Source organism: Schistocerca nitens, chromosome 2, assembly GCF_023898315.1.
Source record: "Schistocerca nitens isolate TAMUIC-IGC-003100 chromosome 2, iqSchNite1.1, whole genome shotgun sequence".
NCBI classification, from domain to species: Eukaryota; Metazoa; Arthropoda; class Insecta; order Orthoptera; family Acrididae; genus Schistocerca; species Schistocerca nitens.
In genome coordinates this window covers 446523778-446531639 of record NC_064615.1, presented here as the reverse complement: position 1 = coordinate 446531639, position 7862 = coordinate 446523778, and positions in this window count along the sequence as shown.

Genomic DNA, 7862 nt, shown 5'->3' with positions numbered 1-7862 from the left:
AGTGTTAAAGACTGCGATGGAGCTCCGTATGCCACGGCAAACTGGCTGACACTGACGGCGGCGGTGCACAAATGCTGCGCAGCTAGCGCCATTCGACGGCCAACACCGCGGTTCCTGGTGTGTCCGCTGTGCCGTGCGTGTGATCATTGCTTGTACAGCCCTCTCGCAGTGTCCGGAGCAAGTATGGTGGGTCTGACACACCGGTGTCAATGTGTTCTTTTTTCCATTTCCAGGAGTGTATATTGCTGAAATAACATGGACTGCGCAATTTTTGAAAACATTTCTTAGCTTCAAAGTATGTGTAGCTGAGAAGTGTGTTGACGAGTTCGTCTAGGATGCACAAAAATGAAATAGGACTGTCAGGACTTCTACGTCAGAATAAAATATTGTTACGTACAAGGATATTTCTGTGCGTGTGATCATCATTGTTAAATTCAAGTCCTTGCAAAAGAGCTTGGAAAGCTTAAAAGGCATCCTCACAACGTAGTCAGACAAATGCGGATTAATTTCGGCGGACTCTACGGATAAGTTAAATATCTGTTCATGCCATCATGTTTTCAATGTACAGCACAGAAGTTGGGGAATTCGATTGTTCGTAATTTTGCATCACAATTTTTTTTTCTTTGACTCGATCTTGAGTTGTTCCAGAAGAATAAGCGGACAAGGACGCGCGATAATAATCACCTTAGGTGTGACATTCCCGTGCTATCGATCTCGTTCTTATTGCTGGTTCTCCTTCAAGGTAACTGCTACTTAACTGAAGCATGTGGCCAGTTGACCATTTTGGTGGAAAAAAAAATAGTCCACCTGTTGTAACGACTCCCTTCGGTAGATTTCATTGCTGGCATTATAGAAATTTAGATTCCCTAACTGTGAGAAAATGTTTGTAATCAAAACCATCGTTTTTATGAACGGATGAGGTTGCTCTCATATTGTAACTTGCATTCCAGTCACTGTGCCCTGCAAACGTATCACGTTCATGAGAGAAGTGGTAAGTATGCCCAAAATTTATGCGTTCATTGTAATTTTCAACGTGATAATTATTGTACCTCCTGGTATCGTTGTCGCAACCGATCTTTTCTTCGATACAAGTAAGCTGTTCCTGTATCTTTCTCACGTCACGTTTATTTTCCTGATTATTCGTCGTCTGCCCTTCTTTAAAACGCAGAGACTGCAATTCTTCGGTATCGTCGAAGGGAACCGGCTGAGTGTCGTCTGACCTTTTATCTGATTCATTGTCCGTTTGCATCACTCCCTCGGACAATTCTTCGCTCGTGTTGCAACTGTGATCATGCGTCCTTTCGGAAGACGAACGTGCAGGGAGGCAATGGTCTGTGCGTACACCAGATTTGTAGGACCATGTTCCACGGTATATTGAGAAGGACCCTAGTACAAGCTCCAGGCAAGTAGCCCGTCAACATGCTGTAAGTCAAAGTACGATTGTGTGTGAACGCGTGCATTGCATCCCATTGAGGCCACTTTGAACACCTGTTGTGACGTGGATGCGATGCAGCTCTGTACTGTGTCCGACGCGATTTGTTGTCTTTGCACACACACCGTCTATATCCGGACACAGCTTCATAGGAACTTTTTTCCTCCATTTACGATCGCGAATCCGTCACAGTAGTTTGTCGGTTATATAATGTTCGCCCTTTGTGCTGTGTTGGAACATTACGAATTACCCCGAAGAAAACGATTTATTGGCACATATTCAGCACAGATTCAGAAAATGTCGTCCTTGTGAAAGGCAACTAGTATTTAATTCACACAAAGTTATGAGTGCTATCGACATTGGATCTCTAACTGACTTCATATTCCTAGATTACCATAATACGTTTCACACAGTTCTCTCGAGCTACTTCAAATAAAACTGCATGCCTATGGAGTCCCTCCTCACTTGGGAGGCTGGACTCATGATTTCCTATCAGAAAGGTCACAGTTTGTAATAAATGATGGAAAGTAGTCGAGTAAAACAAAAATGATATCTGATGTTACCCAAGGAAGTGTTATTGACCATCTGTTGTTCATAACCTATATAAGCGATTGAGGAGAGTTAATCCCCAGCACTCTTAGACTGGTTGCAAGCAATAGATAAAAGCTAGAATATTCCTAAGATGCTAGATATCTTCTGTTTGTTATATCAGCTTAATGTTCGTGCGTTACAGCTCGCAAAATTATACCCTAAACTCCGAGTCGCCTAATTCTTTCTTAATTTAATTAAAATCCTTGGCTCTGTCTCATTTTCTCTGCTGATTATGTACGTGGCGGGGATGTTTTCCTTCAGTTTTAATGAATAAGTGTTCTTCACATAGCGAGGCAAGTCATGCATATTCAATACTAGTGAATAAATTTCTACCAGCAGTTATTATTCGGCTGAGAACACTCTTTGATCATTTGAAACAGCAATGAATACATTTAAATATTTTCTCCGCCATTATTGGCCAGTGTGCTTACGCTCTCTTTCTCTCTTTCTCTCTCTCTCTCTCTCTCTCTCTCTCTCTCTCTCCTCTTTCTTTCTTTCTTTCCCTCAGTTTCCCCTATTGGAGTTATCTGTGCCCTGCACGATTTTCACAGAGGAGCTGCAGATAGCTACTGCTTCTCTCATCTCAAAGAACAAGGCCATTCGCTAAGCTTCGAGGCTAAGACCAAGCCGTTAAGAGGTTGGTGAGAACCGTGGTGACGGAGGGGTACCTGATCGGAAGACAGGGGTGAGGGAAATAATTGGTGTATGTGGCCGGCCGAAGTGGCCGTGCGGTTAAAGGCGCTGCAGTCTGGAACCGCAAGACTGCTACGGTCGCAGGTTCGAATCCTGCCTCGGGCATGGATGTTTGTGATGTCCTTAGGTTAGTTAGGTTTAACTAGTTCTAAGTTCTAGGGGACTAATGACCTCAGAAGTTGAGTCCCATAGTGCTCAGAGCCATTTGAACCATTTTTTTTGGTGTATGTGTTTACTGGTTCAGCACACCTTTCTCAATTTTTGTGCTGTTGCAGAGAGGCCTTTTTCGGCTGAAGTTTTCTTTCAAACAGTGCTAAGTAAATGATTGATGTGATTTTTACTGATACAACCGGTTTGTTCAACCTGCGTCTCGTAGAAACATGTGTACAGCCGGGGCCATTGGTAGGCCTTCCGCCGATCAATGAAAGTACTGAAAAAGACCCTATTTTTTACTACCATTGATCTCCCTGATGTCCCCCCTCCCCTCTAACGCCAACAACATCCAACGGCACAACAATGCAAATCTCCTATTATAATTTTAATCATTAAATTAAGCGGACCAGACGCGCTCTTTTTCTTGGGACAGTCCTCAATTTTTATACTTTGTCCTCAATTCCTTTAAATGTGATTAAGGACAACAAATGTTCTCAATTATTTAGTTTTTTGTCATTAGTTTTTGAAATTTTCCAAAATAAGTGAATAAAAATAATGTGCTGAAAATTTTAAACTAGAAATCACACCAGTGAAACCAAATTTGGGATCAGTCACTTATTTTATTTAATTGCAGAATAGTGGAATAATAAAGGCGTGGAAATATTTTCTGGCGCAAACTAATTCTTCCGTGGTTTAGAAATTATGTTATACTGATGGGAAACATGCCGAAGCTTTGAACTACGACATCTGGATAAGCGTGGTGGTATTTCGGTTCTGTTTTAATTAAAATATTTTCTGAATGAGGAGTAAATCTCATCTTTTTGAGCATCAACTATCCTGCGATTAAATAAATAAATGACGCCTGTCTACATTTTCTATTGAGAGTTCTATGGCTTTTATTAGGGGATCTGTTGGTGCAGTGCACTAAGTGATTGGGATCTGATCTTTCGTCTGAGCTGGATCCGGGTTCTAATCCCAATGAGGTATGGATGTTGTGTTTGTCGAAAGTTTATAACCAGAGACAAAACAGAAAAGGGGGACTGAGGGAGGTAGGGCTTCAAGTCGCAACATGATCGCACTCCAGTTCACTTGCTCCGCTCCAGCGCTGGACAGAGGTGAATCAAGGTGCATGTTTCCTAATTATTTTTGTAAGCGTTATTGGAGATATCAGCGATCAAAACACAATCTTTGAAAGTAATTATAACAGTTTAAATCGCACTGCTCGTTTATTAAAAGGTGAACGGTTTCGATCATCACATGATCGTCTTCATACCTACAGCCATGATGATGGGCAATGGCTATGCATGGAAGAGGAATCGCTTAATGACGATAGCCGTATGTTTGAATATGAACTTATTGTGATTGAAATTGGTCGCCTTTTAATGAACGTGCCTTGCGTAATAGACTATTATAATTATTTTATGTCTGTTTCCGTTTCGTACTCAGCAGCTGTTCCTTTAGTTTTAAAGTAGGTAAAGGCAATGTGTTTACATTAATAAAAGTAAGTAAAGAATTATTAAGTTAGCGTTTCGTACGCTTTTGGAAACAATTCAGTGTATTAATTCTTCCTCTTTCATTTCTTCTCTCATCTGTTCAATTTTTCGCTGATTGATTTGAAATTAATTTTTTTCCACTCTTTGCAGCCATAGGCGGCCGCCTAAACTTGTCTATTGTTGAAACGGACTTTCGTTCAGTTTGACTTAGTCTTATTGTTGCTGTTCAAAACTATTTTGCTTATTCATTTTGCTTTCCACGCGAACGCATGTCACCTTACTACTGGTGTATGCAGTTCGTGTTCATCCTGCATTTTATATATGCATGATGAGACGACGGTTATTACTTGTAGCCGAAACTACGTAGTCATCTTATTTTAATTTTAGACAAGAAGAGAATAGAAGCTTTCGAAATGTAGTGCTACAGAAGAGTGCTGAAGACTATATTGATAGATCACGTAAATAATGAGGAGGTACTGAACAGAATTGGAGAGAAGAGAAACTTGTGGCACGACTGGAAGAAGGGATCGGTTGGTAGGGCATATTCTGAGGCATCAAGGGATCACCAATTTAGTATTGGAGGGCAGCGTGGAGGGTAAAAGTCGTAGAGGGAGAACAAGACATGAATACACTAAACAGATACAGAAGGATGTAGGTTGCAGTAGGTACTGGGAGATGAAGAAGCTTGCACAGGATAGAGCAGCATGGAGAGCAGCACCAAACCAGTCTCTGGACTGAAGACCACAACAACAACACATGTAAATGTGCCCTAGGCGTTAAAACATATTTGTAAAAACATATTTGTAAAAACAAATAATTACGTAATTACTGCTTTCTCCAGTCCTGACAATGTCAAGCATTACTAATTCTGCAACGAATGAAACAGTTCTGTACCAATATTTACGGAGTTATAAGTCTCTGTAGCTTATAAAGGAACAACTATGTACTTATGATGTTGGTATAAATTTGTAAAATTTTTCGAGTATTACTTTGTAAGAAAGATCGGCAGTACCGAGCCGGATTGGGTCTGTGTTCACTACTTTCGAGTCAGGTATAAGAAGTTTGAATCTTAAAACGTAAAGACATAACATTTTGTGAAATAATGAAGTAGTTTATCTTATTATTGAATGTAATGTCCGATGAGCTACTTCAAGATTCTAAAAATTAACAAAATTAGAATCAAAACTATATAGATGTTAAGGGGGATTTCTGATTGGACGAGGAGGGTGGCATAAACTTGGTGTCGTGTGCAACTCTAGCGGAAGGCAGAGGTAGCTTGAGCCCTGACGTGAGAGGACCTGTAGCTCATAGCTGCACAGGTGACCAGTTTTATTGTGCAATAAATGCTCTGATTCACTCTAAGGTGTGTGGTGTCGTGTATGTGCACTGTAGAAAGTCGTCTCTTAAAGTATAAGGTCATGGGTGCAAGAATTTCCCGACTAAATGGCCTTTTTGCTTACGGTCGTAATGGACGCCCTAACAGGAAGCGTGCAGTACGTGTCGCATTTTGGAAGCATGCCATATACATGCAGGGAGATGTGAAGAATCGGTGCTACACTGGATTTAATCAGACTGAACAACTAACAATGAATAACACTGCACAACAACAGGCAAGACTTTGTATTTAATTTTGTGTGTAGTCATTTGTAATGGCAGCGCATCAATACGTTTTCTGGTGAACTTTTAATATAGAGAATTTCAACTAACCAATGATTTATTTACCTATCCATGAACAGCTCCTAGTGTCAAAGTTCTATAAAGTAACAACAAAGCATAAAATGTACAGCTAAAGACAGAAGTTAAGGATAAAATCGGCGTTGTGCAAATATGAATGTTGTAATAATGTAGTGTAAAAAGTTAACTCTATTTAAATGCAATGACCGCTTTGGACAGAAGCATAATTTTCCAAATAACTTGGAATTCTAATCAAATTTAAGTAGATTTAAATCCAATTTTTTCCAAATTTCAGTGTTAAGGAAAAGTACAACTTCAGCAGAGTTTCGTAATGCTTTTAAGGCCCCTTACATACGTGCGGTTTCCGGCAGCGCGGCGGCAGTGGTCAGCATTCCATAGTGCAAATAGATGAGACATTTACGCACGTGCCGATTCTTACACCAGAGGCAGGGGCAACCACGCGACCATCTGTGCAAGAACGGCTGCCCGCTGCTGGCAGCGGCGTTTTCACACCTGTTACCTTTCACACATGGCGTTTCATTAGCGTATCAGTCGTTCTCACAGCACCATGAGTTCTCATACTGAGCGTTTCATTTATGAGGTACAAATGCGTCCTGCTATTTGGGACCCAAGATGTAGCGAATACGGCAGCAGGATTGTGAAACGCAGAGCATGGGAAGAATTGTGTGATCTGTTTATTCCAGGATTTGCAAACGAAACAACAGATTCGAAAAACCAAAAAGGTATGAGTTTAGAATTATATGGACAATATGTTATATTATTATATACAAATCTTAGAAGTCCCCAGATCGAATTTTGTTCAATCGCCATGTCACTGCATCTTCTTCACCTGCGAAGAATTCAGCAAATTTGTCTCTGATAACAGTGGCTGATTTGTTCCTTGTTCTCGGCATTTGGGCTTCCTCGACTCCATGTAGTCCAGCAATGTTCAGTGTCTTTTCGAATGAATACCCATCTCTACGACGAACGAAATTATGTAATACGGAGCAAGCTTTTATTGTTTCTCAGGCCAAATCCATTGAAACATTGAGTGGACGATGGAATATTCTCCATTTGTTGCTGAGTATTCCAGATGTACTCTCTATGAAACGTCTCGCTCGTCATAAACGATGATTACGTATCTTTTTGATGACGCAAATTATTTCCAGCATTGGGTCTTTGCATATATTCTATCAAACCAAATTCTTCATCACCAATGAATGTAAATGGCAGTGTCTCTCCTCCAGCACATGTTGGTATCGGTCTAGGAATGTTCAGTTTGCTGTCTCTTATCTTATTGAATAGCGTACTGGTTTTAAAGATTTGTGAATCTGAACTTTTGCCATAAGACCCGACATCTACGTAAAAGAAATTATAATTTGCATCACAAACTGCTAATAACAAAACTGAGAAAAAGTTCAAAAAATGGTTCAAATGGCTCTGAGCAGTATGCGACTTAACTTCTGAGTTCATCAGTCGCCTAGAACTTAGAACTAATTAAACATAAGTACATCACACACATCCATGACCGAGGCAGGATTCGAACCTGCGACCGTAGCGGTCGCTCGGTTCCAGACTGTAGCGCCTAGAACCGCATGGCCACTCCGGGCGGCTGAGAAAAAGTGTTTGTAGTTAAAGTAAAGTGATCCACTATCCCGGGGCTTAATCAAACGCATGTGTCCACCATCTATTGTGCCTATACAATTTGGAAAATCTGCATTTATCTTGAAACCTTCTGCAATATTCGACCAGTCCTCTTCAGTAAGCATCGGAAATGTAGACTAGTTCAGTGTCCTTTACTATGCTTGAGATGGTAGAAACTCCAC